This window comes from Spermophilus citellus, assembly GCF_964194105.1.
Source record: "Spermophilus citellus genome assembly, chromosome: 6".
In the NCBI taxonomy this organism is placed as follows: domain Eukaryota; kingdom Metazoa; phylum Chordata; class Mammalia; order Rodentia; family Sciuridae; genus Spermophilus; species Spermophilus citellus.
The window spans coordinates 79997619-80007256 of record NC_138187.1 but is presented as its reverse complement, the minus strand read 5'-3'; positions in this window follow the sequence as shown (position 1 = coordinate 80007256).

The window sequence follows — 9638 nt, the reverse complement described above, 5'->3', positions numbered from 1 at the left end:
AATACATGTTATATAATGTATAGAATATAATGCATATACTATATTATATAGAACATAATATGGAATATATAATTTAATATATATAATACATAATATAATAATGTATGATATAATGTAATATAGTATATAATATCTATTATTTATTATATATAATAGGTAACATATAACATAAAGATGCACTGTTCTAGAAACTTTACATATATTTGCTCAGGTCAACTTCAAGATCATTTTATGAGGCAAAATAAAATTATTTTATTTATGACTAATACTATCACCATTTTACAGATGAGGAAACGGAGGCACAGTACAGAGTAAATGGCGGAGCGGGAACTTATTATATCTAAGGAAGTCCTATTTAGTAGGACATTCTCTTTTTTTGCTCTTCCTGCTTGCCTTTTCTAGGTCCCCATTCTTTTCCAGGAAGAAAGTAAATTCCACCCATTCCCATTGATAGATCTTTGCAATGAAGGCGGGTCTAATTTGCATTGACTCCCAAAGCACCTTTCTGCTTTTTCAGAATGACATTTCTAGGGGCCATCTGAAAACCTTATAGTTCTGAAAGGAGAGTGTATTATCCATTAAGGTTTTATTTATCTAGCTGAGATGGATCAACCACTAATTATTTGGGTATCTAAGTGGCTAGAGTGATGACATTTGTGAAAAATAGAAAAATAGGTTCTTAATACATAAAGTTCTTAGTGTCTTCAAGAAAGAGTTTATGTTCATGTTGGTGATAATTGGAGTTTTGCATCCAGAACCATCCTAAGGAATATCATAAGGATTTAAGCCTTTGGAAACTTAGGATTATTTCACTCCAGGTGTAGGAGCAATACCACTTCGTTCAGATGTGTTTCACGACTTCAAAATTGTTTACTGTTTCTCCTCATTTTTAACTGCTAACTAAGAGCTTTATATATTTAAGATATTTAAAAACTATGGGCAGGGCTGGGGATGTGGCTCAAGCGGTAGCGCGCTCGCCTGGCATGCGTGCGGCCCGGGTTCGATCCTCAGCACCACATACCAACAAAGATGTTGTGTCCGCCGAGAACTAAAAATAAATATTAAAAATTCTCTCTCTCTCTCTCTCTCTCTCTCTCTCTCTCTCTCTCTCTCTCCTCTCTCACTCTCTCTTTAAAAAAAATAAATAAATAAAAACTATGGGCAATCCATAATAGATCTGTGATTAGAGATTCTGACTTACAAGACATTGGTGTCACACTTTCTGTAGTGCTGGAATTCGTGACATTTTAACACTGGTTCTTTCGAGGACTCCAGTGGGAATTCAGAGCTCTTTTTAATGTTTTAAAAAGATGAATAAAGTCATCATTTCTTAAGGTCACCCAAACTAGTTAAATTTCAGTTTATTTGCGTTTATTGGGCTCTATCAAGAGTGTGGTTATCACACTGGTAATTCTAGAAAGGAACTATTTCATCCATCTTTTTTGGAAGAGTGCTCAGGACATGCCTGGCACATGGTAGGAAGCAAACAGTTACTTACTGTAGTGACTATGTGTCAAAAAAACCCCTCTGATTGGCTGCCAACGACGTCATAGAGATTCCTGGGATTTATTAAATGGACCAGATGGTTACCAGAGTGTTATGACATGCTAGAGTTTTAATGACCAAAGTTTTAGCAACCTAACACATAATTAGCATTATTCGTAAGTACAGAGTGACTTAAATTTCAGTAAGCATTAATGACAAGGAGCAGTGTTAAAGTATCTGTATATTACTTACATCTCAGATGTGTTGGAAGCAACTAACATTTTTGCTTATTAGCATTCTTGGAAGCAACTAATATTTTTGCTTATTAGCATTACAACCACAGAACTGATATGTGCAATTTTTATATTGTTAAAATTTGGGTAATTATTTTTACCTGAGAAATGTATGGCTTGATTCTGCATATAGAAAAAAGATAACTCAATAGAAACAAGTGTGATCTCTATGTACCCATTTTGGCCAGACTACAATCTGCTAAGAGAGACATTAAAAGAAATTTCCACCTGATGTGGAAAAGAAGCCTTTCAAGATGAAAGATGATTAAAAAAAATAATCTTGGTGTAGTACAGACTTATAAAATCTATATATACAATATATAATACATCACATCCTTCCCCCCACCCCACCCATCATATTCCTTAAGGTGCAAACTTGAATCCAGCTTTGCCCAGGTCTCCTAGACTCCGGCACAATCAAAGAGAAACTTTGTTTTCTGGTGATTGTTTAAGATGAAGTGAAGGGTCCTAAGACCCAGAAAATGGTGATTGGCAATCAGCAAAGCATTCCTACTTGCTTTCACTAAATATCTTCAAAATTCCTTTCTTTTTTTTTTTTTTAAGAGAGAGTGAGAGGGGGACAGAGAGAGAGAGAGAGAGAGAGAGAGAGAGAGAGAGAGAGAGAGAATTTTTAATATTTATTTTTTAGTTCTCGGCGGACACAACATCTTCGTTTGTATGTGGTGCTGAGGATCGAACCCGGGCCGCACGCATGCCAGGCGAGCGCGCTACCCCTTGAGCCACATCCCCAGCCCCCAAAATTCCTTTCTTAACCACATAATATACTTTGTACTTCTCTTTAAGACCTTAAATACTGAAATATTGAGCCTTAGCTTCCAAACCAGGAGGTACTCATAAATGTGGGTTTATTTCCTTTTTTATATTTGTAGTTTACCAAGTTTCCAAATACTGAAATATGTAAATATTCCTTTTATAATTAGAGATCAAAATAAGAAGATTCTCTTTTTTTTAATGATTCTTTTTCTTTTAGTTGTTGATGGACTTTAATTTATTTATTTGTATGTGGTGTTGAGAACTGAACCTAGTGCCTCACTCATGCTGGGCTCATGCTCTACCACTGAGCCACAACCCCAACCTAACAAGAATTTTTTTTTTTAAATAACAGAATACAGGAGGGGTAAATAAGCAAACATCTTCACAGCAGTTCTGAGGAACAGATGAAACTCAAACTTAGAAGGTCACGGTTGTCCTTACTACTAAGAATAGCATTATGATAGACTAAGTACAGTTTACAAAGTGCTTTAGTAGCTATGAGAGATGTGTAGTTAAATTACTACCTAGATTCCATATAAGAGGTGTGAGGAAATCAGTGTATCTGTGAATTTCCCATACACATTCAGTCATTGAGCAAATATTGAACATCTACCATACTCCAGATAAAGGTGAGGTACTTTGAATATAATAGAGAATAATAGTATGGGCATGGTCTCTGTTTTCTGGAAGTTTACCTAGTTCTAATAGAAAAGATGGGAAGAAAAGTAAATAATAATTTTAAAAAACCCAATAATTGAAACATTGAGTACATGGTAGGAAGGGGTCAGTTTCCTCCAAAACCCACCAGGACCACAACTATAGCTGAGTAAGAGGTCATTGCTCATTGCATCCAGGAGAAGACACGCCATGTGTAATTGAGGAGTGTCTTAGGAAAGAGGGTGTTGGGGGCTGGGATGTGGCTCAAGAGGTAGTGCACTCGCCTGGCATGCGCAGGACGCTGGGTTCTATCCTTAGCACCACATAAAAATAAAAAAAACCAGATGTTGTGTCCACTGAAAACTAAAAAATTAATATTAAAAGAAAGAAAGAAAGAAAGAGGGTGTTGGAAGAAGCTGGTTGGGTGATTTGGGGGACAGTAGGAAGGGTATGCTCTAAATTGAATGTTGTCGGAAAGTTGAGGCCATCCTACCCATGGATGAAGAAGCACCCCACTCTGTCAGCCAGAAAGGGGAGAGTTTGGTATTGAGTGGGTCACATGGTATCCTTGTTTTTGTCTGTGCTTGAATCGAATTATGAAGTGCATTTGCTTTGCCTCATTTTGTCATGGTCTCAGAATAACCTTGTCTGAGTTTGATATTTGGTGAGATGATTTATGTCAAAGAATAGAAAAATGTGGCCTAGCTGTAAAATGTCAGGCCAGTTATTAAAAGTCAGTAGCTCCTATTCCCCTACCTGCTTTATTCAAGGGAAATAAATAAAAGAACCTTGACACCAAACAACACCCCCCATATTCACTGGGAGTGTTCAGGGATTGCTACTATCTTTCCCAGAATTTGATCCTGAGGAATCTATAGAAGGGCCTCTGAAAAAACATACTAGTCAATGATGAATTGGGTATCTGGTCAATCTATGTAGCAAGAGGTGTGTGTGTGTGTGTGTGTGTGTGTGTGTGTGTGTGTGTGTGTGTTGGTACCGAGGGACATGGACTAGGTGATTTTAATAAAGTCCTCCTCATTCTTCAAGCCCATGACCCTGACAAGACAACACAGGCAGGTTCAGTGACTGAGCATTCACCCCATGTACCTGATCAAAAAGCAGTTCTAACCATCACTGTTTATAGCAAACAGTAGCACCAGCTTCACACTCCAAATAAAGAGGCAAACGCCAGTGGTGTGAGTCTAGGTGATGCCTGCCATGGTCTTGGCAGGAGTTTAGATAATGGTTTTGAAAAAATCAGCAACATCATGAAACAGGTCTCATTTCTTCAATCCCCTCACCCTACCTAAATGCACTGCTCCCTCAGCCTGCTATTTTTGCCAGAAAGAAACTATATTAGGAAGATGTTTGTGTGCCGTGGATACTGTCTTGAGTGCCATGGCAACCACTTGCTCTTCATCAAGCGTTTTGTGTCATGATTAGACATTTAGAAATTCTTTACATGATGCTTAAAGAGATGGGTAAATTTCACTTAACACTTGAGGCCTGGAATTCTTGCTCAGAGACCCACAAAGTTAAACTTAAGTGACAGCAGGATGTGGGGTCAGGAATTGACTATGCTAATGAGAGAAAAAAAGCTTTTTGTTTCACCAAAAATGAGAGGTCTGTCTTCTCTAGTTGGCAGGTACAGTGTCTACTGCCACCATCCAACTATAGAGGTCATCAGGAAAACAACCGAGCTGAGTTAGAAGCCTGCTCTGATATCCTGACTCTGTTACAAAGCATGCAGCCAAGAGCTTTGAGACTTAGGGGCTGGGGTTGTGGCTCAGTGGTAGAGCGCTTGCCTCGCACATGTGAGGCACTAGTTTTGATCCTCAGCACCACATAAAAATAAGTAAATGAAATAAAGGTATTGTGTCCATCTACAACTAAAAAAAAAATTTAAGGGAATAAAGGAAAAAAAAAGAGCCATGGGACTCAGTGGGACCCTGTCTGGACATGAAGAAGTTGGTTTAGAGCTCTCAGATGTCCATCCTGCTGTTTCTGGGTTCAGCACTTCTTCTCCGTGCAACCATGTTCTAGGAGTCTTTCCATCCTATTTTCTTATAGATAGAGCAGCTTGAACTTGAAGCTTGGAACGGAAGCAAACCTGGCTTCAAACCCTTGTTCTGACCACTTACTTACTATGTGTCCTTGGAAAGGTTCTTCGTTTGTGAAATGGATCTTATAATAGTAACCACCTCATAGGACTGTTGGAAGGATGGACATGAGTCTAATATTAGTATCTACCTCATAGGTTATGTTGATTATATGAGACAATGAAAATAAAACTTGTCTAGTGCTGTTCTTGGCTCATCAAAAGCAATCAATAAGTATCAACAAATATCAATGAAGACCTTATAAGGCATTTTTCCCATTAGAATACTTTTAAATGTGTCACCCAGCTAGCCAAACTTATACAATCAAAAACAAACCAAAATGACAATAACCTTTTGCAAAATAAGAGAAATCTGAGATAACATTTTCAAAATAATAGTGTACATTCCTTTTTCTAATACTTATTTTTTAGTTTTAGATGGACATAACATCTTTATTTTATTTTTATGAGTATTGAACCTGGTGCCTCATGCATGCTAGGCAAGCACTCTACCACTGAGACACAACCCCAGCACCAATAGTGCACATTTCTTGACCTCAATTTAACCTCTGTTGCCCAAAGTTAACTGATTCAAACCATTAACCCTCATTATTCAGGCCAGAGGTCCAAGTCATAATGGCTTTTTACATAGTCACTTGCGTTAGTTTTATGTTACTATGACAAAATACCTGAAATAATATACTTTTAAAGAGGAAAAGGTTTTTTTTTTTTTTTTTTTTTTTGTGCAGGGTCTCAGTGGTTTCAGTTCATAATTGCTTGGTCTGCTGCCTTGGGGCCTGTGGTAGCACGGGACATAATTGCAGGAGCACAAGGTGGAGAAGTTGCTCACCCCTTGGCAGCTAGAAGCAAAGGAAGAAAAATAGTGGGGCTTCCAATATCTCCTTCAACAGCACATCCCCTAACTTCCTTCCACTGGGCCCCACTTCTGAAACATTCTACCACCTCCCAATAGCACAACAGTCACCAAACCTTTAACACATGAGACTTTGGGAGACATTCAAGATTCCAACTAGCACCACCTTAAAAAAAAATCCCACTAAATGATCGGGTCCCAGGTCTATGCCTTTAGAGGTAATTTATATCTGGTTAGTGAAGATTCACCTGCATAGATCTCCAGCTTTTCACATTCTATCATACTATTGTTTAGTTTCTCTTTAAGCAGCCTTTTCTTATTGTCACTTTCCTGTCCAAAGTTACCTCTACACATAGGTAGAGTCATATTTGTATGTTTTGTCCAGTTTCATACTGCCTGTCAATCAGTTACAAAACACTATATATTAAACCCATATCACCAGGAACAGTGGGGCATGCCTATAATCCCAGATAGTCAGAAGGCTTAAGATAGGAGGATGGCAAATTTGATGCCAGCCTGGGCAACTTAGCAAGACCCTGCCTCAAAGTAAAAGATAAAAACCCCTGGGTTCAAAAGGGGAAAAACGAGAGAAAAAAAATGTCATGATTACTTCTGATTCCTCTGAATATAGTTTAAGAAGTCCATTTTAAAATGTACTATGAACATATTATTTATTCAGCCATGAAATAAAAAGTAACAATTAAAAATTCAAACATTATAGAAATAAGTGTCCTATGTGATGGTCCCTCGGATCCCCATTGGAAGTTAAAATCTCTATTAATATAGTATATATCCTTTAAGTTTTTTCTGTGAATATACAAATTTGATCAGGACAAAGAGACTAAGTGGCTTTAAATAATAAGTGCTAAGGTGAGAAAAGTTTGCACACTGTATGACTCAAAGTGTCTGAAAAGGCAAAACTGTAAAAAGTAAGAGATCAATGGTTGCCTGGGGTTTGGGGAAGGAAAGGGAGGTAGGGAAAAATTGGTAAAGCATTGATTTTTTAGGGCAGTGAAACTATTCTGTAAGATATTGTAATGATTGGTATGTGTAATTATATACTTATCAAAACCCATAGAATGTACAATGCAAAGAATACACCTAATGTAAATAGTGAACTTCAGTTAATAAAAATGTACAATATCAATATTGACTCACAATTACAATAATGTACCACACTAATGAAAGATAGGGAACTAGGAAGGGGATAGAAAGTTGAAGGAAACTGTATTTTATATTTAACTTTTCAGTCAAACTAAAACTACTAAGGTGAGAAGTGTAGGTTGTTAGGAAAATTCTGTTCCTTGCAGTCATTCAAGGGTCCAGGTCCCTTCCAAGTCATTGACCTGCCATCTCCAGGTATTATCATTGTGCACATTGTTAGAGAAGGGTCATCATGAAGTTCTGGTTCCAGATGGAGGGAAGGAAGAGGAAAAAGTGAAGGAAGTAAACCCACAGTCCCCCTGGATCTAACCCTACCGACCGACGACTCCCAGCAATATTCTAGTTTGAGAATTCAGTCACTTGAACTAACTGCAAGGAAGGCTGTGAAATGTCTTCACAGATGCCCAGGAAGAAGGCAAGAATAGGTTATGGTGACTGATTAACCACACACACATATACACACATTCATATGAAATATACTTTCTTATATATTCTATATGTGTTTGTGTATATATGTGTATACACACACACACACAAACACACACACACACACATATATATATATATATAACTATACATTATAATTTCAATTACAAAAATAAGGGCCTACTATTTCACAAAATATTTTTTTTTTCAAATTGACAACTTATTTTGTGCATATTTGTATGACATACAGTTAGTTAATTATTTATGTAGCTATAGGTGACTCTATTTGCAGATTTGCCACAATGTATTAACCTATCCCTGATCATAAATTTTCATGTTGCTTCATACTTATCTATTTAACATCTCCAGACTGGTCCATATCCTTTAATTGTATGCTTTCAGAGTGGCCTGTACTTCTTCATTGACAATAAATAATATTTAATTACATAATTGGAATAATTCTTTTTTTGGGGGGGGCGGTATTGGGGATTGAACTCAGGGGCATTTAACCACTGAGCCAATCCCCAGCCCTATTTTGTATTTTATTTAGAGACAGAGTCTCACTGTGTTGCTTAGTGCCTTGATGTTTCTGAGACTGGCTTTGAACTTGTGATCCTCTTGCCTCAGCCTCCTGAGCCACTGGTATTACAGGCATGTGCCACTGTACCCGGCAATAATTGGAATAATTCGTCATTGATTCTGTGTGTGTGTGTGTGTGTGTGTGTGTGTGTGTGTGTGTGGTTTTGTTTTGTTTTTTAAACAGGTTCTTGCTATGTTGCCCAGGCTTGTCTTGAACTCCTGGGCTCAAGCTGTCCTCCTATCTCAGCCCCCAAAGTAGCTGGGATTACAGATTTATACCACCATGCCTAGCTTATTGATTTAATTTTTAATTTTAGATTAGATATGCAATAAAATAATGAATTATGTAATTTGTTTCCTATTGTGATATGGACTTGGTGAGACTCCTCCATCAAAGTTAGGTCTGTACCTAATCTTGTTCACCAATATGTCCCCAGAGCCCAGTGTTGCACATACTATGTAGTACTAGTACTCTGTAAATTAGTCTGTGTGACGTTGATTTGCGCGTCCGGCAATCCGAGCCAGCAGTTGATCACTAAAGATCAAAAACATCTTAGGCTTCTCAGTGTATTTCTGTTCTTAAATTAGAATTGCCTGTACAAGTTCACGAAAATTTTTTATTTGTATATATGTTGCCAAATTGACCTGCAAAGTTTGTATCAATATGCATTTCTCTAAATAGTGAATGAAAGGACCTGTTTTCCATTTTTTTTAAAAAGTGTAGATTTGTTTTTCAACAAAAATACCTACTCACTTTAATACATCTCTATGAAGAAATAATAAATGTTAGGAGTTGGGATATAGTTCAGTGGTAGAGTATTTGCTTACCATGTGTGAGGCCCTGAGTTCAATCTCCAGAATTGCAAAAAAAAAAAAGTTTTTATTTTGGGGAGAAAGTTGAAAATGTAAACTAAACTCCCTTTAAATGAGAGATTCAGGCCTACTGGACTTTACTTCGAAAATTTTCAATTATTTGATCTTCAACATAGTTCAATGATGTATGGCTTTGTATGCATGGTGTATTGTTTCCATTGCTCTTTTTTTTTTTTTTGGTCTCAAAAACAAAACAAAACAAAACAAAAAACAAGATTGGGTATAGGAGCGTAGCTCAGTGGTAGATAGAGTGCATGCTTAGTATGGTGTGAGGTGTTAGGTTCAGCCCTAGCACATGCGCGCGCGCTGGCGCACACACACACACACACACACACACACACCCCTAAAATTAAACAATAAATGTTTTAAACTGTTTTTGAAAGTATAAAGTAATAAAGGGCACATAAAGAAAAAA